The sequence below is a fragment of the Oryza sativa genome, chromosome 10 (assembly GCF_034140825.1).
Source record: "Oryza sativa Japonica Group chromosome 10, ASM3414082v1".
NCBI lineage: Eukaryota > Viridiplantae > Streptophyta > Magnoliopsida > Poales > Poaceae > Oryza > Oryza sativa.
Window position 1 is genome coordinate 11,492,501 of NC_089044.1, and position 25,369 is coordinate 11,517,869.

Sequence of the window (25,369 nt, forward strand, 5' to 3'; positions counted from 1 at the left end):
AAGAAAAAAAGGAGACCCATGCCATGATTTTCAAATCTTTTCTACTTAGTAGTCTAAGTTTCTCGATGAGGATAATTAATTCGGTCGTTGCGGTCGGACTCTATTATGGGTTTCTGACCACATTCTCCATGGGTCCCTCTTAGATCTTCTTTCTCCAATCTTGGATTAGGGAAGAAGGAGATATTCGCGACTCCTGGTGGTTTCATTATGGGGCAGCTCATGATCTTCATATCGATCTATTATCCACCTCTGCATCTATTCTTTCTTAGCTAAACGGGTGGAAGATCCATCCAATTTGGTTATATCATGGACTCAAAAAACGGATCTGAATGTGACTGAAATGCACGATCTTCACAGGTATCACTTTTCACGATACCTAAAAGGTGGAATAGCGATTTTCGAACCATTTCCTATAAGAGAAAGGTTTCCATTACTTTGAGAAATGGATTCTATATCAAACTATAGCTATTGCATTAAAGAAGAAAAGAAACTAATAGAAGTCGAAGACGCGGAATGGTAGTGAATAGAGAGAAAGATTCTTCTGGTTTTCTTGTTCCTGAAAATATTCTATCTATCTCCTAGACGCCGTAGAGAATTGAGAATTTTCATGTCTTTCAATTCTCGTACTCGTAATTGGAAAGTTACGGAAGGAGATCCATCATTTTGCAATGAAAACTACATAAAAAACTCTGGACAATTTCGAAATCAGGCCAAGCGTCTTAATACATATGCAAAAAAATTCATTATTGGCCCACCATTGATTAGAAGATTTAACTTGTATGAATCGCTATTGGTTTGATACGAATAATGGCAGTTGTTTCAGTATGTTAAGGATACAGATGTATCCACAATTCATTTAGAGTTACTTAATAGCCTATTTCTTATACCATATCTCTATCCCGTGAAATTCTCGAGCCGAAAGATGGATGCATATGCTATGTTTCATTTTGCTAAATGATATCAATTAAACGGTGTATCAATTCCATAAATTGGATATAGCAATAAATAAATCAGCAAAATTCTTTTATTTTAGATAGAAGAAACTTTTCTTCTATCTAAAATAAAAGAATGTACCCTTCTATCCAAATCCAATTTGCATCGATAAAATAAATCCAAATTCCAGTAGTAGATGAATAATTGCAAATTTTTGTGTGTACGAGATTAGAATAACTTCAAAATAACTGACATAATTTTTTATTTTTCCTGATCAGAAAAATACATGAAAAAGAAAGGAGGTAGAAAAATTTTTGGATTTATGGTTAAAGAAGAAAAAGAAGAAAACTGGGGTTCTGTTGAATTTCAAGTATTCAGTTTCACCAATAAGATACGGAGACTTGCTTCACATTTGGAATTACACAAAAAAGATTTTTCATCGGAAAGAGGTCTCCGAAGACTTTTGGGAAAACGTCAACGTTTGCTGGCTTATTTGGCAAAGAAAAATAGAGTACGTTATAAGAAATTAATCAGTCAGTTGGATATTAGGGAGCGGTAATTTCATCGTTCGAATTTTTTTTCTTATTTTATTAGTAGTCTTATAGTAGTCTTAGATTTTGCATTTTGATGAGCCTCGTTTTGAGGAATTCATGGAATAATCCATTTTCATGGAATAATGAATTAAGGAAGAAAGGATATGAGTCTACCGCTTACAAGAAAAGATCTCATGATAGTCAATATGGGCCCTCAGCACCCATCAATGCATGGTGTTCTTCGACTGATCGTTACTCTCGATGGTGAAGATGTTATTGATTGTGAACCCATATTAGGCTATTTACACAGAGGAATGGAAAAAATCGCGGAAAACCGAACTATTATACAATACTTACCTTATGTAACACGTTGGGATTATTTAGCTACTATGTTTACAGAAGCAATAACGGTAAATGCACCAGAATTCTTGGAGAATATTCAAATACCCCAAAGAGCCAGCTATATTAGGGTAATTATGTTAGAATTGAGCCGTATAGCTTCTCACTTGTTATGGCTTGGACCTTTTATGGCAGATCTCGGTGCGCAGACTCCTTTTTTTTATATTTTTAGAGAGAGAGAATTAATATATGATCTATTTGAAGCTGCTACAGGTATGCGAATGATGCATAATTACTTTCGCATCGGAGGAGTTGCTGCCGATCTGCCTTATGGATGGATCGATAAATGTTTAGATTTCTGTGATTATTTTTTACGAGGAGTTATTGAATATCAACAACTTATTACACAGAATCCCATTTTTTTGGAACGAGTTGAGGGAGTTGGTTTTATTAGCGGAGAAGAAGCTGTAAATTGGGGCTTATCGGGCCCCATGTTACGAGCTTCTGGAATACAATGGGATCTTCGTAAAGTTGATCTTTACGAGTCTTACAATCAATTCGATTGGAAAGTCCAATGGCAAAAAGAAGGGGATTCATTAGCACGCTATTTAGTACGAATCGGTGAAATGAGGGAATCCATCAAAATTATTCAACAGGCTGTAGAAAAAATTCCTGGGGGCCCTTATGAGAATTTAGAAGTCCGACGCTTTAAGAAAGCAAAGAATTCCGAATGGAATGATTTTGAATATCGATTTCTTGGTAAAAAACCTTCACCCAATTTTGAATTGTCAAAACAAGAGCTTTATGCAAGAGTGGAAGCCCCAAAAGGTGAATTAGGAATTTATCTGGTAGGAGATGATAGTCTTTTCCCCTGGAGATGGAAAATTCGTCCACCCGGTTTTATTAATTTGCAAATTCTTCCTCAGCTAGTCAAAAAAATGAAATTGGCTGATATCATGACGATATTAGGTAGTATAGATATCATTATGGGAGAAGTTGATCGTTGAAATGATAATAGACAGGGTACAGGTAGAAGCTATCAATTCTTTTTCGAACTTGGAATTATTAAAAGAAGTCTATGGACTGATATGGATTCTACCCATTTTGACCCTCTTACTGGGAATCACAATAGAAGTACTCGTAATTGTGTGGTTAGAAAGAGAAATATCCGCATCGATACAACAACGTATTGGTCCTGAATATGCTGGCCCCCTGGGACTGCTTCAAGCTATAGCAGATGGAACTAAGCTACTTTTTAAAGAGGATATCTTGCCATCCCGAGGGGATATTCCCTTATTTAGCATTGGACCGTCTATAGCAGTCATATCAATTTTATTAAGTTTTTTAGTTATTCCTTTGGGATATCGCTTTGTTTTAGCGGATCTTAGTATTGGTGTTTTTTTATGGATTGCCATTTCAAGTATTGCTCCTATTGGTCTTCTTATGGCAGGATATAGCTCAAATAATAAATATTCTTTTTCAGGTGGTCTACGAGCTGCCGCTCAATCTATTAGTTATGAAATCCCATTAACTTTTTGTGTACTAGCAATATCTCTACGTGCGATTCGTTAAAATAGGATCTTTTTCCTCTGAAATTCATTGAATATTTATCCTCCTTTTCTTATTCTATATTCAGGTTAGTAAGTTAAACTAGATAGCTATATGAGTGAAACAAAACTGCTTATTAATTTGTAGTAAAAAGAAAAAATCTCATTTCCTATGTACAAGAAAAAATGGAAGTAAACATAAGCGGTGTAAATTCTTTACCCCAAGGTTGAGATTTTTTGATTAGTCATCATATCTTGAAGCGGGCAATAATAAGGGATTCCCGATACAGAAAGTTGTAATCATAAGGGAATCCATCAAAAGTTAGTGAGGGATTAGAAACACTAAAGTACATAAAGGATTAGTAATGAGGGAATCTAAAGCATTAGATATTTTTCCTCATAAAAGGAATCATAATAAGGACTTGAAATTGGTGGAAATGAGCAAGTAGTACTTTCTTCGGATTCCGATCCAGAGTATGTTCCCATTCACTTGTTAAGGAAATGGCTATCAAGAACGAATTAACCCTTTATTCCTTTTTTCTTTTTAAATACCCCTCGGGGAAAGAAGAATAGGACAAAAGATATGGAATGCAATACAAAAAAAAAGATCTTTATTTATTCTTTCCGTCGTTTATCCATATTCATACAGAATTCTTCATGAACTAATACCCAACTCTTTTCGTTTATTAATTGTTATAACGAGTGTTTTATTCCAAGATTAAGTTATTGCTGAACAAAGAAAAAGTACCATTATATTATAAAGGATGAGATGAATTCCGAAGCGTTTTTTATTATTCTAGCAGACAGAATTCCTTTGGTCTAATTTAGGACGTTGAAATCGATTTTATCTTAGATAATTCTAACTACGCCCAAGAAGATAATAACGAAATGAAACAGTACTTTCCTTTTTTCTGATCATAGAGGAGCCGTATGAAACTAAGGTTTCATGTACGGTTTTGGAATAGCGGTGGGAACTGTGATGTTATCGTCGACTATGATTATCCAACAGTTCAAGTACAGTTGATATAGTTGAAGCACAGTCAAAATATGGTTTTTTTGGATGGAATCTTTGGCGTCAGCCTATAGGTTTTCTGGTTTTTCTAATTTCTTCTTTGGCGGAATGTGAAAGATTACCCTTTGATTTACCAGAAGCGGAGGAAGAATTAGTAGCAGGTTATCAAACCGAATATTCTGGTATCAAATATGGTTTATTTTATCTTGTTTCTTACCTAAATTTATTAGTTTCCTCTTTATTTGTAACAGTTCTCTACTTAGGCGGGTGGAATTTGTCTATTCCCTATATATCCTTTTTTGGATTTTTCCAAATGAATAAAATGGTTGGAATTTTAGAAATGACAATGAGTATCTTTATTACATTAACTAAAGCTTATTTATTTCTCTTCATTTCTATCACAATAAGATGGACTTTACCCAGGATGAGAATGGATCAGTTATTAAATCTTGGATGGAAATTTCTTTTACCTATTTCCCTGGGCAATCTCTTATTAACAACTTCTTCCCAACTTGTTTCACTATAAAATAAGATAATACAATAACAGTAAGAATATTTTCAACACAAAAGTCCTCTCAAACAAGAGAAAGAAACATACCTTTTTCATAGATATTTCGAATATGTTCCCTATGGTAACTGGGTTCATGAGTTATGGTCAACAAACAATACGCGCAGCAAGGTACATTGGTCAAAGTTTCATAATTACCTTATCCCACACAAATCGTTTACCTATAACGATTCACTACCCCTATGAAAAATCAATTACATCGGAGCGTTTCCGGGGGCGAATCCACTTTGAATTTGATAAATGTATTGCTTGTGAAGTATGTGTTCGCGTATGCCCTATAGATCTACCTCTTGTGGATTGGAGATTTGAAAAGGATATTAAAAGGAAACAATTGCTTAATTATAGTATTGATTTCGGAGTTTGTATATTTTGTGGTAATTGTGTTGAGTACTGTCCGACAAACTGTTTATCAATGACTGAAGAATATGAACTTTCTACTTATGATCGTCATGAATTGAATTACAATCAAATTGCTTTGAGTCGGTTACCAATCTCCATAATGGGAGATTACACAATTCAAACAATTAGGAATTCAACTCAAAGTAAAATAGACGAAGAAAAATCTTGGAATTCAAGAACGATTACTGATTACTAGAATTTTTTTGTTAGAATCCAAAAGTTCTTTACTAACTAGAAAGAAAAACGAATACCTACTGCTTATTGCAAATTATTCCTGATTTTAAACCAGAGTAGATTTTCGTGATGTGATTTCTAACTATAGAAAGAACTTATATACAATATACAAAAAAATTTCCTAATCCCTTTTTTCTTCCTTGAATCTTTTAGTTTTAGTCAGTTCATGAAAAAATTTATACTATTAATTTCTTCTTATCCATAATGGATTTACCTGGGCCAATACATGAAATTCTTGTGCTATTTGGGGGATTTGTTCTTCTACTAGGGGGTCTAGGGGTGGTATTACTTACCAACCCAACTTTTTCTGCTTTTTCGCTAGGATTAGTTCTTGTTTGTATATCCTTATTCTATATTTTATTGAATTCCTACTTTGTAGCTGTGGCACAACTTCTTATTTATGTGGGAGCTATAAATGTCTTGATCATATTTGCCGTAATGTTCGTAAATGGCTCAGAATGGTCTAAAGATAAGAATTTTTGGACTATTGGAGATGGGTTCACTTCACTCGTTTGTATAACTATTCCTTTTTCACTAATGACTACTATCCCAGATACGTCATGGTATGGAATTCTTTGGACTACAAGATCAAACCAAATAGTAGAACAGGGTCTCATAAATAACGTTCAACAAATTGGGATTCATTTAGCAACCGATTTTTATCTTCCATTTGAACTCATTTCCATAATTCTTCTAGTTTCTTTAATAGGTGCAATTACTATGGCTCGGCAATAAGAAATACTTAGAATGAGTCAAAATTATAAGAATTTCAAATCTAAAATAAATCACTAAAGAACCACAATTTTGATTTAGTAAAACTCATCTACTGCCAACAAATACCTTCTTTTCTCTTTTGTTGTGTAATTGTTCTATTCTAATTAATTCAATCGGTTCAATTCTTGTCCCCATATTGAAATGAATCGAGATTGATAAGGAGTTAGTTAATGATGTTTGAGCATGTACTTTTTTTGAGTGTCTATTTATTTTCGATTGGTATCTATGGATTGATCACAAGCCGAAACATGGTTAGAGCTCTAATATGCCTTGAACTTATACTGAATTCAATTAATCTAAATCTCGTAACATTTTCTGATCTATTTGATAGCCGCCAATTAAAAGGAGACATTTTCGCAATTTTTGTTATAGCCCTTGCGGCTGCTGAAGCAGCTATTGGATTATCCATTCTTTCTTCCATCCATCGTAATAGGAAATCAACTCGTATCAATCAATCTAATTTTTTGAATAATTAGACATAGAATCTTCTAAACAAAGGGACACATATAATAATAATATGAAATAGTAACATGAATACTATTTATTATTTGAGAATATCTATTTTTTGAGTAGGTTATTCCATAGTATTCTTTTTTACTTAGTTGAATTTTTGCAATTCATTGATATTGCAATTTGAATATTGCAATAATTTATATTGAAAAGACGATAGCCAATTTATTGGCTAATTCGAATTCGTATATACAATTCGTATAATTATGATTGTTGAAGCCCAAAATTAAAGTCTCTTGGCTCTTTTCATGCTTTCTCACAAACGGATTAAGAAATATATTGCATTATTTGTTGAAGTTTGGATAAACCATTGCTTCGTCTGGTGTCTACAATACATTTGATTGATATAGTACTAATTTCATTTTGACCAGATCGAAAATTTTTATGTTGAAAAGGAAAATTTATAGACCCAATGTCACATTCCGTAAAAATTTATGATACATGTATAGGATGCACTCAATGTGTACGAGCTTGTCCAACAGATGTATTAGAAATGATACCTTGGGATGGATGTAAAGCCAAGCAAATTGCTTCCGCGCCAAGAACCGAAGATTGTGTGGGTTGTAAGAGATGCGAATCCGCCTGCCCAACAGATTTTTTAAGTGTCCGCGTTTATTTAGGACCTGAGACAACCCGCAGCATGGCTCTATCTTATTGATACGTTACAAAAAATTCCACTTGAATCGTCTGATTCCTCTTTACCGAAGAAGCCTGTGCTCAAAATAATCGAGCACGGGCTTTTCTGGTCAAAACGTATCTTGTCTTTATCACTTTATCATGAGTTCTTTTCCTTGGTTAACAATACTTGTTGTTTTGCCGATATTTGCGGGTTCATTAATTTTCTTTTTACCTCATAGGGGAAACAAAATCGTTAGGTGGTATACTATGTCTATTTGTTTATTAGAATTCCTTCTAATGACTTATGCATTCTGTTATCATTTCCAATTGGAGGATCCCTTAATCCAATTAAAAGAGGATTCTAAATGGATAGATGTCTTCAATTTCCACTGGAGATTGGGAATCGATGGACTTTCATTAGGATCTATTTTATTGACAGGATTTATGACTACTTTAGCTACTTTAGCAGCTTGGCCGGTTACCCGGAATTCCCGATTATTCTATTTCCTGATGCTAGCAATGTATAGCGGTCAAATAGGATTATTTTCTTCGCGAGACCTTTTACTTTTTTTTATCATGTGGGAGTTAGAATTAATTCCTGTTTACTTACTTTTATCCATGTGGGGGGGGAAGAGGCGTCTCTATTCAGCTACAAAGTTTATTTTGTATACTGCAGGTGGTTCCATTTTTTTCTTAATCGGAGTTCTAGGTATGGGCTTATACGGTTCCAACGAACCAAGATTAGATTTGGAAAGATTAATTAATCAATCATACCCTGCAACATTGGAAATACTATTTTATTTTGGCTTCCTTATTGCTTATGCTGTCAAATTGCCGATTATACCCCTACATACGTGGTTACCAGATACCCATGGGGAAGCGCATTACAGTACATGTATGCTTTTAGCGGGAATCCTATTAAAGATGGGAGCATACGGATTGATTCGGATCAATATGGAATTGTTACCTCATGCTCATTATCTATTTTCCCCTTGGTTAGTAATAATAGGAGCGATGCAAATAATCTATGCAGCTTCAACTTCTCTTGGCCAACGCAATTTCAAAAAAAGAATAGCCTACTCCTCCGTCTCTCACATGGGTTTCATTATTATAGGAATTGGTTCCATAACCAACATTGGACTCAATGGAGCTATTTTACAAATATTATCCCATGGATTTATTGGGGCTACACTTTTTTTCTTAGCGGGAACGGCTTGTGATAGAATGCGCCTTGTTTATCTCGAAGAACTGGGAGGGGTTTCTATCCCAATGCCAAAAATTTTTACCATGTTTAGTAGCTTTTCAATGGCTTCTCTTGCCTTACCAGGAATGAGTGGTTTTGTTGCGGAATTAGTAGTATTTTTTGGACTAATTACTAGTCCAAAATTTCTGTTAATGCCAAAAATGCTAATTACTTTTGTAATGGCAATTGGAATGATATTAACTCCTATTTATTTATTATCTATGTTACGACAGATGTTCTATGGATACAAGCTATTTCATGTTCCAAACGAAAATTTTGAGGATTCCGGCCCGCGAGAACTCTTTCTTTTAATCTGTATCTTTTTACCAGTAATAGGAATCGGTATTTATCCAGATTTTGTTCTCTCGCTATCCGTTGACAGGGTAGAGGCTCTGTTATCCAATTATTATCCTAAATAGGATTTTTTTTCTTCTACTAGTCCGCTCTATATTCCATAGTGGAAATACTCAAAAATTCAGAAAAAAGTAAAAGAGTCTAATTAGATCTATCTCGAATTTTTGAGAACCCTTTGAGAAGGCGTTCAAGGGGTTCTCAAATCAAACACAAAAATGGAAGTTTTTTCCATTTCATTAAGGTTTTATGTTATGTAATCATTTAGATGGGTAATGTAAATGAACCATAACTATGTAAACCTATTCCTAATAGATTGATACCAAAATAACAGATCCAAATTATAAGAAATCCTATGGAAGCTACAAATGCTGACTTCGTACCCTTCCAATTTGGATTTGTTCTACTATGTAAATAAATTGCAAATATGGTCCAAGTAATAAATGCCCAAGTTTCTTTAGGATCCCAATTCCAGTAGGATCCCCACGCCTCATTAGCCCATACTGCTCCACAAAGAATACCTATGGTTAAAAGGGTAAACCCTAGACTAATGACACGATAACTCCAAGAATCCAAACGCTCAATTAATTGATATTTGTAATAATTTGGAAATAAAGGAAAAAAGGTGCTTTTTAAAGCACTTCTTTTTGCATAGAAATATTCAATCTCATTAAAGAAAAATGTTTTGCTTAAAACATTTTTCTTCTTTTTCGAAAAGAAATCTAAATTCTTTCGAAATCTAATCATTAGAAGAGCGGCGGATAATAAGGATCCGCACAAAAGAGTCGCATAGCTTAGTAACATCATACTGACATGCATCATTAACCACTGAGATTGTAGAGCAGGTACTAGTATTGTGGATTGATGCATTTCAGTTAAAAGACCCGACGTGGCAAAGCCTTGCGTTAAAATAGTACTCGGCGTAGTTATTGTGCTTAAATCATTTTTAGAGTTCTGTATCTTAGGAATCATATGAAGAATATACAGAGCCCATGAAAGGAAGATCAATGACTCATATAAATTACTTAATGGAAAATGTCCCGAAGAAGCCCAACGAGAAACTAAGAATCCTGTTATACAGAAAAAAGTGGCTATCATTCCTTTTTCTGACGAATCACGCAATCCCCCAAGTTCACGAACTAATAAGGTTATTAAATGAATCGTAATCACAATTGAAATTGTTGAGAAAGAAATATGAGTTAGTATATGTTCTAAAGTTGCAAATAGCATAAGGAGAAGGTCCCATTACAAAATTGGAAATTTCGAATTGAATCCATTTTATTTTATAATCTATTGTATTCTTTTTCGAGACTGCCGCCACTCGGACTCGAACCGAGATGCTTGAGCACTGCTTCCTAAGAGCAGCGTGTCTACCAATTTCACCATGGCGGCTAAGTTGAAATAACAGGTTTATTAAAAGAATATTAAGTTATTTTCTCGCGAATCGTCGAGATTGGAAGATTCCATAGAATTTAGGACATTAGAATCTTCATTAAAATAGACTTCGTTTGGTAGTATCGTTGCGAATTTTTTAACAAAAAAATTCTTGCTTTGCCCAATAGAAACTTTGAAAGAGTTGGAACAATTTTTTCTCAGTTGCAATATAGAACTAATTTTTTTGTTAATTTAGGATAAGATAGGTAGAAGTTGTAAGTCTTATTGCAGGAATACTCTACTTTTCATAATAGAATCCCCTTTTTTTATTTATTATACGGATTCTATTACGAAAAGTTCATTGATAGGAAAAGAATATTTAGGTCACAGTATACCAAAAACCCTTTTTTTATATATCAGAGAGGTTTGTTCTAAGAATATTGTACCGAGGAATTCGACACATAAAAGTAAACTCATTAATTAATCCTAATTATTCCTAATTATTCATATTAAATAATTGGAATTTTTGGGGGATAGGTCAATTCATATTATCCCAAAACCCTATTATTTGTTTGTTGCCGAGAAAAACCCTTTGGTTTTGGATGCTCGCTGACGCCAGAAAATGATCTTGATTTTGCTAAAGAATAAGATTGTACTATGGAAAAATAAGTCTTTTTCTTCCAAAGATTTTTACGAATACGCTTTTTTGACATCGAAGTACGTTTTTTTGGAACTGCCATTCAAAAAGGAAATTACTTTTTTCTAGTTGTATGTGAAAGACATCTATTGCCGCAAATCAATCCATCTTTCTTCTTTTTCTTAGTATTTATACTTAGATACTAAAAGATATTGAAATTCTGAATTCTTTTTTACTTCATTTTGTCTAATGCGGATAAGACAAGAGTTTTTTAACATATTATATATTTTTTTTAGACTTTGTTTTAATAATATAGAATATATACAAAGGTTTTCTATTTAAATCAATTTATATTTCAAGTATACTCTCCATATACAGATATAAGGTATGGGGGCCTATCCCCCATATAAGACGGGAGGATAAAAGGAAGGGAAAATTCAATCAAATAGTTAATTAAAGTATTCCAGAATTGAATTCCAATCAATTTGAGTTACGAAACAAGGGAGCTGCTTCATTTTAATACAAAAAAATATTAAAGTAAAATGATTCAATCTTTTTTTTGTATTTTAATAAAAGTCCTTCTTTAGGTAATAACTAGGTAACGAAGTTATTTCATTAACTTTTTGACTTTAACCAACAAAACCTATTCTTATTTTTTGATTGTTTCAATGAGAAAATTTTTGAAAAATTAAGAATTCTAGTATTTTTTTATTCCTTCAGAAATAGATAAGAATTAGTTTGGTGAATCGGAAACTTTTTTCAATTTTATAGAAAAATTGAAGTAAAATTTTCAAGTAAAAATTGCAATTTCTTTTCTTATGGAACATACATATCAATATGCATGGGTAATCCCTCTTCTCCCACTTCCAGTTATTATGTCAATGGGGTTTGGACTTTTTCTTGTTCCAACAGCAACAAAAAATCTTCGTCGCATATGGGCTTTTCCTAGTGTTTTACTTTTAAGTATAGCTATGGTATTCTCAGTTCACCTGTCTATTCAACAAATAAATGGAAGTTCTATCTATCAATATCTATGGTCTTGGACCGTCAATAATGATTTTTCCTTAGAATTTGGATACTTAATCGACCCGCTTACTTCTATTATGTTAATACTAATTACTACTGTAGGAATCCTGGTTCTTATTTATAGTGATGATTATATGTCTCACGATGAGGGATATTTGAGATTTTTTGTTTATATAAGTTTTTTCAATACTTCCATGTTGGGATTGGTTACTAGTTCCAATTTGATACAAATTTATTTTTTTTGGGAGCTTGTGGGAATGTGTTCCTATTTATTGATAGGCTTTTGGTTTACACGGCCAATTGCAGCGAGTGCTTGTCAAAAAGCTTTTGTAACTAATCGTGTAGGGGATTTTGGTCTGTTATTAGGAATTCTAGGTTTTTTTTGGATAACAGGTAGTTTAGAGTTTCGGGATTTGTTTAAAATAGCTAATAACTGGATTCCTAATAATGAGATTAACTCCTTGCTTACTATTTTGTGTGCTTTTTTATTATTCCTTGGTGCGGTTGCGAAATCGGCACAATTCCCTCTTCACGTATGGTTACCCGATGCTATGGAAGGACCCACCCCCATTTCAGCTCTTATACACGCAGCAACTATGGTTGCTGCGGGGATTTTTCTTATAGCTCGACTTCTTCCTCTTTTCATATCCCTACCTTTGATAATGAGTTTCATTTCTTTAATAGGTACACTAACACTTTTCTTAGGAGCCACTTTAGCTCTTGCTCAGAGAGATATTAAAAGAAGCTTAGCCTATTCTACAATGTCTCAATTGGGTTATATGATGTTAGCTCTAGGTATAGGTTCTTATCAAGCTGCTTTATTCCATTTGATCACTCATGCTTATTCGAAAGCTTTATTATTCTTGGGATCCGGATCTGTTATTCATTCAATGGAACCTCTTGTTGGATATTCACCAGATAAAAGTCAGAATATGGTTCTTATGGGTGGTTTAAGAAAATACATTCCAATTACAAGAACTTGTTTTTTATGGGGTACCCTTTCTCTTTGTGGTATTCCACCTCTTGCTTGCTTCTGGTCCAAAGATGAAATCCTTAGTAATAGTTGGTTATATTCACCCTTTTTTGGAATAATAGCTTCTTTTACTGCAGGATTAACTGCGTTTTATATGTTTCGGATATATTTACTTACTTTTGATGGGTATTTGCGTGTTCATTTTCAAAATTACAGTAGTACTAAAGAGGATTCGTTGTATTCAATATCGTTATGGGGAAAAAGGATATCTAAAGGAGTCAATAGAGATTTCGTTTTATCAACAGCGAAGAGTGGAGTTTCTTTTTTTTCACAAAATCTATCCAAAATTCATGTTAATACAGGAAATAGGATAGGGTCCTTTAGTACTTCATTGGGGACTAAAAACACTTTTGTCTATCCTCATGAACCGGGAAATACTATGCTATTTCCTCTTCTTATATTACTGCTTTGTACTTTGTTTATTGGATCTATAGGAATCCATTTTGATAATGAAATAGGGGAATTAACCATATTATCAAAGTGGCTAACTCCCTCAATCAACTTTTTCCAAGAAAGTTCTAATTCTTCCATAAATTCATATGAATTTATCACTAATGCAATTTCTTCTGTAAGTCTAGCTATTTTTGGTCTATTCATAGCATATATGTTTTATGGATCTGCTTACTCTTTTTTTCAGAATTTGGATTTAATAAATTCCTTTGTAAAAGGGGGTCCGAAAAAGTATTTTTTCCATCAACTAAAAAAAAAGATATATAGTTGGTCATATAATCGCGGTTATATAGATATTTTCTATACTAGGACCTTTACCTTGGGTATAAGAGGATTAACCGAACTAACGCAGTTTTTCGACAAGGGTGTCATTGATGGAATTACCAATGGAGTAGGTCTTGCTAGTTTTTGTATAGGAGAAGAAATTAAATATGTAGGGGGAGGTCGAATTTCGTCTTATTTATTCTTTTTTTTATGTTATGTATCTGTGTTCTTATTCTTTTTTCTTTCTTAAGGAATTCCCCTATCTCCTGCCTAAGTAGCTTTCCTATTTGCCGATTTTTTCCATTCCTCTGTGTAAATAGCCTAATATGGGTTCACAATCAATAACATCTTCACCATCGAGAGTAACGATCAGTCGAAGAACACCATGCATTGATGGGTGCTGAGCCGAACCGTGCTTATCTCTGGTTCTGGTTTTTTCCGGTCGAACCACCGGTTCGGTCCGGTTTTTTCTACTATGCTCAGAACTCATGGTGATGTCTTTCTAGACATCTTGTGTAAAAACCAGAGCTCTGTATGTGGTAGTAGTACACCAGTAAGTGTTTGCCTTAGTGTTTGTGTAGCAAGATAGGCTCCTGCACTTTCTTTTCGTTGAAGTAATGCAGTACTGCTGTGGTGCTTGTGGTTTGTACTACTTTTTATCATCTTTAAATTGGTGCATGTTAAGAATGATGATAAGACTAAAATAAGAAGAGAAAAGCATAATGAGGATAATATAACTAAATAGTTTTATTTTAATATTACCTACATTGATTATTTTATAGTAAATCTGATTCTTTCTTACCATTTTGAGATTCATCCAATGATCATTTATGTATTCTGGCTAATGAGTTGAATATGATAGATGGAGCAAAACAACAACAACAACAATGGTACTAGTCAGGATGGAAATAATACTAGTCATGGTGCCACTGGATTAATAATACCTAGTGCAAGTAATCAAGACCCTTGGGCTAACTTACTCGCAAATATACTGGGCAAGCAACAGGAAACCCAGCAACGACAGATGGAAATTTTAGAACGTATTACTAAAAGTGATGCTAACCGGAATGGACTTGGGGAATTTCAGAAATTAAAGCCACCAACATTTTCAGGAACTGCCAATCCACTCGAAGCGGAAGAATGGATTGTAGCCATGGAAAAGTCATTTGAAGCTATGGGTTGTACAGATAAAGAAAAGATTATATATGCTACCTATATGCTTCAGTCTAGTGCTTTTGAATGGTGGGATGCTCACAAAAAGTCATATTCCGAACGTATCTTTATTACATGGGAATTATTCAAGGAAGCTTTTTACAAGAAATATTTTCCAGAAAGTGTTAAGAGAATGAAGGAGAAGGAATTTCTAGAGCTTAAGCAAGGTAATAAATCCGTAGCAGAATATGAAATAGAATTTTCGAGACTGGCAAGATTTGCTCCTGAATTTGTACAGACGGATGGCTCTAAAGCTCGACGATTTGAAAGTGGATTACGTCAACCGCTCAAAAGGCGCGTCGAAGCCTTTGAATTAACCATATTCAGGGAGGTAGTAAGTAAAGCACAACTTCTTGAGAAGGGGTATCATGAACAAAGAATAGAACACGGACAACCTCAAAAGAAGTTTAAGACTAATAATCCACAAAATCAGGGAAGATTCCGTGGAAACTACTCTGGACAAATGCAGAGAAAATCTTCAGAAAATCAAGGCAGAAAATGTCCCATATGCCAAGGTAGCCATGTTCCATCAATTTGTCCTAATTGCTGGGGAAGGTGCTTTGAGTGTGGAGAAGCAGGACATACTAGGTACCAATGTCCACTGTTACAGAAGGGTAAAAATCGAGTTAGTTCAACTACTCAGCCAAATACTAAAGTATTGACTCCAGTACCCTCGCTTTATTTACCTGGACCGTCTTCAGCAAATAATCATGGGCCAAATCAAGGAAAGCCACTTGCAAATACTAATACCACACGAGGAATGCGGTCGAATAATTCACAAGGTGGGAATCATGCTCGGGTATACAACTTAACTAAGAGCACAGCTGAAGAATCCAACACCGTGGTTACAGGTAATGTCTTAATCTGCTCTTATCCTGGTAAAGTTTTATTTGATTCTGGTGCCACACATTCGTTTATCTCCACCAACTTTGTGAGAAAATACACCATCCCTACTAGTCAGCTAAAAGAAAGAATTTGCATAGAAACTCCTTTGCATAGCCAAACAACTAATCTAATTTGCAAATTGTGTCCAATTACTATTGATGGATGGGAATTAACTGCTGACCTCATACCCTTGGACATGCATGATTTTGATATTATACTTGGTATGGATTGGTTATGTAAGAACAAAGCACATATTGATTGCCATGGAAAACAGATTACACTTAAACCATGGGATCAAAACCAAATTATTTACTATGGAGATCAAAACCATTTACCTAGACCTTTAGTGGCAGAAATCATGAGAAAGGAAGCTAGTTGGGAAGGAATACCAGTTGTGAATGAATTTCTAGATGTTTTTCCAGCTGAATTACCAGGGTTACCACCAGATTGAGAGATTGAATTTGGTATTGAAATAGTACCAGGAACTTCTCCGATTTATAAGGCACCCTACAGAATGGCCCCTGTTGAGCTAAAGGAACTAAAGTTACAACTAAAAGAATTAGAAGATAAAGGATTCATTCATCCCAGTGTCTCCCCGTGGGGTGCTCCTGTTCTATTTGTCAAGAAAAAGGATGGAAGTTTGAGATTATGCACGGATTACCGAGAACTGAATAAGGTGACTATCAAAAACAAATATCCTTTACCAAGGATAGATGATTTATTTGATCAACTACAAGGAGCTCGTGTTTTCTCAAAAATTGATCTTCAATCAGGCTACCATCAACTAAAGATTAAACCTAGTGATATACCCAAGACTGCTTTTCGTGCACGCTATGGACACTATGAATATCTAGTAATGCCATTTGGTTTGACTAATGCACCGGCAGCTTTTATGGACTTAATGAATCGTATATTCAAGCCTTATCTTGATCAATTTGTAGTGGTATTCATAGATGATATTTTGATATATTCCAAGACTAAGGAAGATCATGCAAATCATTTGAGAATAGTACTACAGACATTGCGAGATCATAAACTATTTGCCAAATTAAAGAAATGTGATTTTTGGATGGATAAAGTATCATTCCTTGGTCATGTTATTTCGGGTGAAGGTATATCAGTGGATCCTGAAAAGGTCAAAAACCATCACGGAGTGGAAAAGGCCATCATCGGTAACCGAGATACGAAGTTTTCTTGGGTTGGCAGGATATTACCGTCGATTTATTAGTAACTTCGCTAAAATTGCAGCTCCTCTAACCCGGTTGACACAGAAGGGAGTAAGATATGAGTGGACTCAGACTTGCGAAGAAAGTTTCCAAGAATTGAAGAATCGGTTAACCACAGCACCTATTCTTGCCTTACCTATTATGGGAGAAGAATTTACCATTTACTGCGATGCTTCAAAAATTGGATTGGGTTGTGTTCTTATGCAAAAAGGTAAGCTAATTGCCTATGCTTCGCGTCAATTAAAATCATATGAGAAAAATTATCCAACCCATGATATGGAATTAGCTGCTGTCATATTTGCCTTGAAAATCTAGAGACATTACCTATATGGGGAGCATTGTGAAATATATACCGACCACAAAAGCCTAAAGTACATATTTACTCAGAAGGAATTAAATATGAGGCAAAGGAGATGGTTAGAATTATTAAAAGATTATGATTTGAATATTAATTATCACCCTGGGAAAGCCAACATTGTGGCAGATGCTTTAAGTCGAAAGGCTCTCTGTAATATGGCTATTCAGATCACACAGGATCAACATATACTTAGAGACTTGGAAAGATTGGATGTGGAATTAAAGATCCATGAACCCGGAGTATTATTAGCAGTGCTCCAAATAAAGCCTACTTTAGAAGAAAATATTCTAGAGAAACAAAGAGACGACAGTGAATTACAAAAGGCAAAGAAAAATATTGAAGAAGGGAAGGTGTCTGAATTTCAAATTGATCATAATGGCGCTATACGTTTCAAGGACAGATTGTGTGTGCCTAACGATCCTGAATTAAAACAAAAAATATTGGAAGAAGCACATTCCTCCCCCTATACCATACATCCAGGAAGTACTAAAATGTATCAGGACATAAAAAGGTATTTTTGGTGGAATAACATGAAAAGGGAAATTGCCAAATTCATTGCATAATGTGATATTTGCCAGCGCGTCAAAGCTGAACATCAAAGGCCAGCAGGACTGTTACAACCCTTAAGTATTCCACTATGGAAATGGGAAGAAATTAGTATGGACTTTGTTCAAGGATTACCTACCACACCTGCCGGAAATGACAGTATTTGGGTAATAGTAGATTGGCTAACAAAATCTACCCATTTCCTACCGGTAAAAAGAAATTTTTCTTTGAAAAAGTTAGCTAAACTATATGTCAAAGAAATAGTATCTTTACATGGGGTTCCAGTAAGGATTGTGTCAGACAGAGATACCCGGTTTCTGTCCAAATTTTGGAAAAGCTTACATAGGGCCCCGGGAACAAAACTAGATTTCAGCACAGCGTATCACCCTCAAACCGATGGACAAACTGAAAGGGTGAATCAAATAATTGAAGATATGTTACGATCTTGCATCCTAGAATTTAAAGGATCATGGGAAGAATTTATGCCATTAGCAGAATTTGCATATAACAATAGTTATCAATCTAGTATACGAATGGCCCCGTATGAAGCCTTATATGGAAGGAAATGCAGAACACCTGTTTGCTGGAACGAAGTAGGAGAAAGAAAATTGCTAGGACCAGATATAATACAACAGACAAAAGAAACAATACGACTGATACGGAAACGACTGCAAACTGCTCAAAATAGACAGAAAAGTTATGTAGATAATAGGAGAAGGGATCTTCGTTTTGATATAGGTGACTGGGTATATTTAAAAGTATCACCTATGAAGGGAGTTAAGCGATTTGGACTTGGGAAAAAATTAAGTCCCAGATATGTTGGACCATTTGCCATCGTCAAGCGAATTGGAGAGGTTGCTTACAAGGTGAAACTACCAGATGCTTTGATCGGAGTACATGATGTATTTCACATCTCCATGATTCGTAAATGCCTTCGGAGGCCAAGTGATCAAGTTGAAATTCCTATGGCTGAGTTGCGTAACGATTTAACATATCAAGAATATCCTGTTTGCATTCTGGATACTAAAGATGGAAAAACAAGAAACCGAAACATTCGATTTTTAAAGGTACAATGGAGTCATCACACTCAAGATGAGGCCACATGGGAGAAGGAAGATGATTTGCAAAAGAACTATCCTCAGTTTTTCCATCACCAAGGTACAACAATTTCGAGGACGAAATTCCTCAAGGAGGGGAGCCTGTAGTAGTAGTTAGTAGTAGTAGTAATAGCTGTAGCAGTAGGGAACCGTTCATACAGTCTTGAATTGTTTTGGGAGGAGGACAGATAAATATCACCGAGGTTAATGGATAGGATCGAACCCTTTCAGTGTAAGGAAGAGGGAGGGTGAATCCTATCCCTATCATCATGGCTTGGACAGGTGTCTGCTTCACACTGAAGGAAGCTGCACTATTTAAGCCGTATGTGACCCTACAACTCTTGTCCATCAGTAGTACTTCTCCCTGCTCTGGCTGTGGCGAGAGTTCTGTGAGACACTTGAGAGTGTAGAGCTAATAGAAGCCTTTCAGGTAATACATGGAACCTTGTCCTTTGGTTTTATTGAGTGCATGGCTAGAATAAACATATAATGTCTAGCTATAAGTAGAGGGATTAGTGTAGAAAATATACCTGTTAGTGAAAAGACTAATGCTCTGGCTAGCAGCAGCTACATGCATGCATGCAAGCATCTACTAGTACTAGTTGGTTCCCTCCCTCTAGTATAGTCACATCAACTAGCTATACTCTAGTAGGCTGTTAGTAGCTATTATGCATGCAAATTTATACATTGATTAATATGAAAGATTTGCATATTTGACTAGGTGTGAGGCACCGGTAAAACAGCAGGAAACCAGGCAAGACTGCGCCCATCAACTAATTTACTTAATCACCTCTAATTGAATTTGTTTACCTGCATTATATTAAGATGGTCGTACTAACAATCTAACAATAAACATTATTAACACTCGAATAATGGATTGACGATTTCATCAGTGAGAATCATAACGTGATTATGATACTTAGCCTGAGACGGCCGATACCTGAAATAACGATATCGGGTTGGCTGATATCAGTGTGAGATGAGGAATACCTCACACAAGTAGGGAATCCGGCGGCGTGATTCTCAGATGAGGGTATCACTAATTGGGGGAAAAACGGATTGAAGGAACGAGATTATAACGATTATTTTAATACCTCTGCAGTGTATTTTTAATTCATTTACTATGTTTAATGTCCTTTATTATTTATTGGCTATTAATATCTATGGGTAATAGTATTTTTTTCTTCTGTCTTTATAAACATATATATATATATATATATATATATATATATATATATATATATATATATATATATATATATATATATATATATATAGACACACACACACTAATCTTGCTGAGTATGTATAACATACTCATATATCATTACTATTTGATGTGCGCAGAAACTAGTCAAGATGAGATGTCAGAGGGGAATGATGACATGCAGACCTAGTGGGGAGTGTGGTCTACTTAGTCTGTAGAGACATCCAGAGGTCATACTTGCATGCTAAGCATAGGGTTTTGTCCTAGTGACAATAAGTTGGTCAGTGAACCAACCGATGTAATATGCAGTGTAGCTGGTAAAAAAAAAGTAATAATAATAAACGGAACCACTGTTGTAGGTGTCCAAGCTCGAGTTGTGATGGTTAGACATTGCATCTTGCCTTGTATCCTTGTAGACATATATAAATATTAGTATATATGCGTATAAGGATACGGCAGACTGTCAGAAAAAAAATGTATATATATATATATATATATATATATTTGGGTCGTGACAAAAAACGACTAGATGCGCTACAATAAACTGAAAAAAGGGAAGAGAACAACACATGTTTATAGATGATGTCGACAAGAGAGGGGAACATGATAATGATGTGTAAATGGGAGGGGAAGGGGACTGAATGCCATCTCAAGCATTGGGGCTGCATCGTGTTTGCACTCAAGCATCCTCACGGCTGCACTGGTTGAGTACCAGTTGGCGATTTTTGCACTCGCTTGTCCAAACTCGCGTGTCGCTCTCTACACTTGAGATGTGAGCCAAGGCTATGTGTTCAACCAAACATGCCTGTAACGTGCAAGTCAGAGGTGAAGGAGAAGTAGAGGTATTTCTATAGTAATTATCCCGTGCTAACGCTACGGTGGCATTTAATAACGTAAATCAAACAACCAAAAAAATACAAATATGTTTTGTGATAAGACTACAATGCACAGTATAGTTTCAAAATCATGCAAGAAAATGAGAGCGCTGAGCTGTATAAACATTTATCAACCTTTTGTATATACATTATAAATGGGTCCAAAATAGATGTGTCCGACAATATATAATAAATTCCCTACAAATAATTACTTATCACCATCTTTGACCAGTAGTGAAACACATACTGTTTGCTATAGATCAATAATAACAAGGCAAAATATTATATAAACACCATCATACTTCGAGCATCATCAATTCATTCGGGCAGACATAGTCAGTGCAAGGCTAGTTTACTCAAGACATGTTGATCTCTAAAAATGAGTTTGCACAGCCTCAGAAATATAGGAGAAAACATATTCACAAATCTTAAAGTACAAAGAATTTAAATGGAATTTAATGGTTTTATGAAAATAATCTGACATATACAACGGTGTGAGGATGGCATCCAAGCAAGTGATGTCTAAATGATACAAACAGGTTGGTGCAGTGGTGCAAAAGCTGCTGCAGCTTAAAACTTGAAGGACTTGATGTATCACATTTTGGCTGTAGAAACTCTCTGGGTTGTCATCGTCTACTGAGATTGAAGAGTAGAATCACAACATTGTAGTATTACGCTTCGAAGGAAGTGAAAAAAATGTTTGCTCAAAGTTTTTCCACATCAATGCATACCCAGTATACTTACTTACCAACAAAGATTGCTTATTCTTTGAGTAATGAATAAATCATAAGGGCAAAATATATAAAAGGTACAGAAAAATGTTCGTTAGAAGTTTCATGAAAAACAATTATTGATACGTTCATATTTCACACCATAATTTTATAATTTTATATAGGCTCCTAAAACACAATTCAGATATCAAATTAATAAAACAGAGAGAACTTGCAAAAAACAAGTAGAATTTTCATCAAAGAAAATAATGAGTTCAATGATTAGTAATAGAGGAGAAAACCATGCTGAAAATGTGAATGTAAGTTGTGCTCACGACCAACCTTGAGCAGGCAGAGCTGTTACAGACCCATGGAAGATGCGCTTCAACAGGGAAAAGAGAGCTATGTGTTTAACGTTCAATTAACTGAATCCCAATTTTAGTGATTAAAATCCATCGGATAAGCAAGACAACAGGAAAAGGCTACAGAAAACAAGAAAATTTCTGAACCACGCACCTCTTGTCAACAACATCAGTTTTGTTCCCAAGCAGAACAATGATTTCTTCTTGATCACCTTTTTCCCTCTAATGGACCAAAGCTGTAAATTGCCCTTGTTCTGCACATGTGAAAAACACTTAGCAATTCATGCACATGCAAATCTATACAAATGTGAGTATCAAACAGAACATGTTAGCAGGGTATTTATTATAGAAACCAAATACAGAAACTATGAACTCATTCTGAGGTGAAAACTTGTGTTTCTCTATAAGTCTTGAAACACATTTCTGAATATAATTGAAGATGACAATGGTTTATGAGTAAATATACTCTATCCAAGTGAATTAAATTAATATCCATTTAAATTAAACTAATCTTTTTTTCTACAACCAGAGGAGCAGCACAATCTGAAGTTACATTTGTTGAATCCTCTCAGAAATCCAGGCATCAAACAAAAGTACTATGCAGGCTGGCAGACAGGAGATAACAAAGCTGTATGACAACTTTACAAACTCATTATGCTACCCCTCACAAAAAACTTTACAGTTCACTACCAGATTTTTAAGATGTAACTTCAGATTGCAGGACACTAACAAAACCATATTTGTCTTGCAAGAATTTTAAGGATGACAAACTGGTAAGATTTATGAACAATTTTGCATTATTGTCAATGATACTTTTAAGGGCGATGCTTAGTAGCTACATTACCAATTGTAAAGTTAAATTCAGATCAAATATTATTAGGATAACTTCATATAAGGTTTATCTGAAACGATGTAAAACAATATGATTTGTTCAGCTTAATAGGCTAACTGTTTTCCCTCGTGGTTTTAATATGAAGAGCGATAGTTGAATAGTAATGGCCATTTGAAAATATAGGAGATATACTGAATAAAATCATAAACATGTTTGGCAGTAACACGTGTATAATTTGCTGATATGTTTAAAAATAAATTAATCAGAGACATGAGATCTAACAAGAAGCTATAGTCTATAAACTGTAAAACCAGGTTATGTCGGGAAAGTGAACATTAGGGGTTATTTTACCTAGAAAGAACGTATATAAAGGTGCTGCACTAAGAACACGCAGGATGGCTGTAGCCTGCAAGAAGATGGGATCAAGCAAATAAATTGGACATAAATGTTTTAAATTCAAAAGATTGAGATTAACAGAGAGATATGGGATCTTGCCTTCGCCAGCTACGCGATTCCCTCCTTGCCCGCATCCGCCGCACACACCATACCGTCATGGTCCACGGGTGTACCACCTCATTACAGCCCCGCCCTTGGATATCGAGGTCACTCCATTCGCGGTCATCCTCCCAGGTGCACTGTACATTGTCTATATTATACAATAATAAATAAAAATGTACAGATGATTAAGTAGTGGTTGCACAGTAAACTATAATAATAGCCACATGTTTGAGCATCAGATTAATTATAGCCATATGTTTACAACGCACTTGGATGCCTTCTCAAATTCTGAGATAAAACTACCAGGTAATAAATTATTCTAAATCCAAATAGAGTATAAATTATTCTGAATCATCTTAAGTAATGTTGACTGAATTTAAAACCTGTTACAAATGAGATCCTTCAAGGTTAAAGAACAGGAACTACACATATACTCACAAATAGAGTTTGGTTCTTCAGTAATTTATCTCCAAGATTTCAGTCTCCCTGTATTTCACAATATTGTAGCAGCACAAACACTCTGTAATAATGCTGTGAAAAGAAACCCTTTTAGTATTTAGTATATAGAGCATAAACTATGTATAGTGTGAAATTGGATCTTTGCTTTTATTTACCCCATCTTTTATATATGCTGCCCCTTTCCTTACTGAAGCCTCAAACTTCAAACTTCAAACTTCGAGTGATTTAACTCATCACTGACACTTGATGCAAAGGATACAAAACAATGCTATAAAAATCAAATGATATAATTCATAATTTAGACGGAAATTTGTGAAGTAACTGCAACCGATGTACTCAAAAGGACTCAAAACTAACATAGGAAGGAAATACCTGATGAAATTTCCTCATTCATAGGTAGAATGAATGTGGCTTGCCGTACTTCTCCAGCACTAAATCAATGCCGGACCTGGGTGGCCCAGATCATTGTTAAGGGGATGTCGGACGAGGTGGCGACGAGTCCCCCCAACGAAGAGACCTTCGTAGATCGGCGGCGGCAGGGGTAAGGATGAGCTTCGGCATGTGTGGAGGCGATGAAGTTGGCGCTGGCCTGGCTGTCTTCAGCTCGGTAGTCGGCGAGACGGCGATGGTGTTCCAGCGGCGCCGATCGTCGGCGGCGTTGATTTGGAGGGGGGGGGAGGAGGAGGAGCGTCGGCAGGGAGGGGCACCGGCGGCGTCGCGTGAGAAGGAGAGGATTAGGGCGTGGTGGAGAGAGGCGCGACGCGGGCGGCGGAGCCGGTCGGTGGTGGCCGCGGAGGAGATCGTCGCTGGCTCGATGGTCTTCGGCTTCGACGATTAGAGTTAGGGGCGAGGCAGCATCACGGGTGCCGCGGCGGGGAGTGGGGCGGCGCTTGCGGGATGGAGGAGGAGGTGGCAGTGGCGAGGGGAGGGGGATCGATTTGGGCGGCACGAGAGTCTGGGAGGAGGAGAGCGCGTGAGAGCAGCGAGCGGCGTGATTTCTGCGAGACAACATTGGATTGGGTGATGTACTGATGTGCGTGCGGGCGGGCTGGGGAAACGTGGGACGATCTGAGGCGTTGGATTGAATGATTCTGGATCGTCGGATTTGATGAATGAGTAATGTAGGGGTAAGAGTGAGTTGGTGAATTATAGGGTAGAAGATTCACATTGCAAAACTGCATTGTTTTAGCCTGTATGCTACACTTGAGAACAGTATTTTGGTGATGGGGTGATATTTGGCGAAAGTCTTGTGGATTT

General features: G+C 35.7%; 2 long non-coding RNA genes and 1 other non-coding gene across 10 annotated transcripts; 1 reads left to right on the forward strand and 2 right to left on the reverse strand.

Annotated features, from left to right (window-relative positions):
* Window positions 1-10,373: 10,373 nt before the first annotated feature.
* On the reverse strand, window positions 10,374-10,453 carry TRNAL-UAG (transfer RNA leucine (anticodon UAG)). Its single transcript has one exon. It is a non-coding gene; the product is annotated as a tRNA-Leu (tRNA).
* Window positions 10,454-19,512: 9,059 nt separating this feature from the next.
* On the forward strand, window positions 19,513-20,762 carry LOC112936648 (uncharacterized). The gene is made up of 2 exons (XR_003238973.2): window positions 19,513-19,599; window positions 20,517-20,762. It is a non-coding gene; the product is annotated as an uncharacterized lncRNA (long non-coding RNA).
* An 822-nt stretch (window positions 20,763-21,584) lies between these two features.
* LOC4348434 (uncharacterized) lies at window positions 21,585-25,112 on the reverse strand. Of its 8 annotated transcripts, none has more exons than XR_010737113.1 (8): window positions 24,485-25,112; window positions 24,268-24,348; window positions 24,092-24,184; window positions 23,651-23,790; window positions 23,507-23,561; window positions 22,478-22,577; window positions 22,304-22,386; window positions 21,585-21,887 (listed from the first exon to the last, which is right to left on the reverse strand). It is a non-coding gene; the product is annotated as an uncharacterized lncRNA (long non-coding RNA). The 8 variants fall into 8 exon arrangements; XR_010737112.1 differs by having other exon boundaries at window positions 21,585-21,884; window positions 24,268-24,354; XR_001540827.3 differs by having other exon boundaries at window positions 24,268-24,354.
* Between the last annotated feature and the right edge of the window lie 257 nt (window positions 25,113-25,369).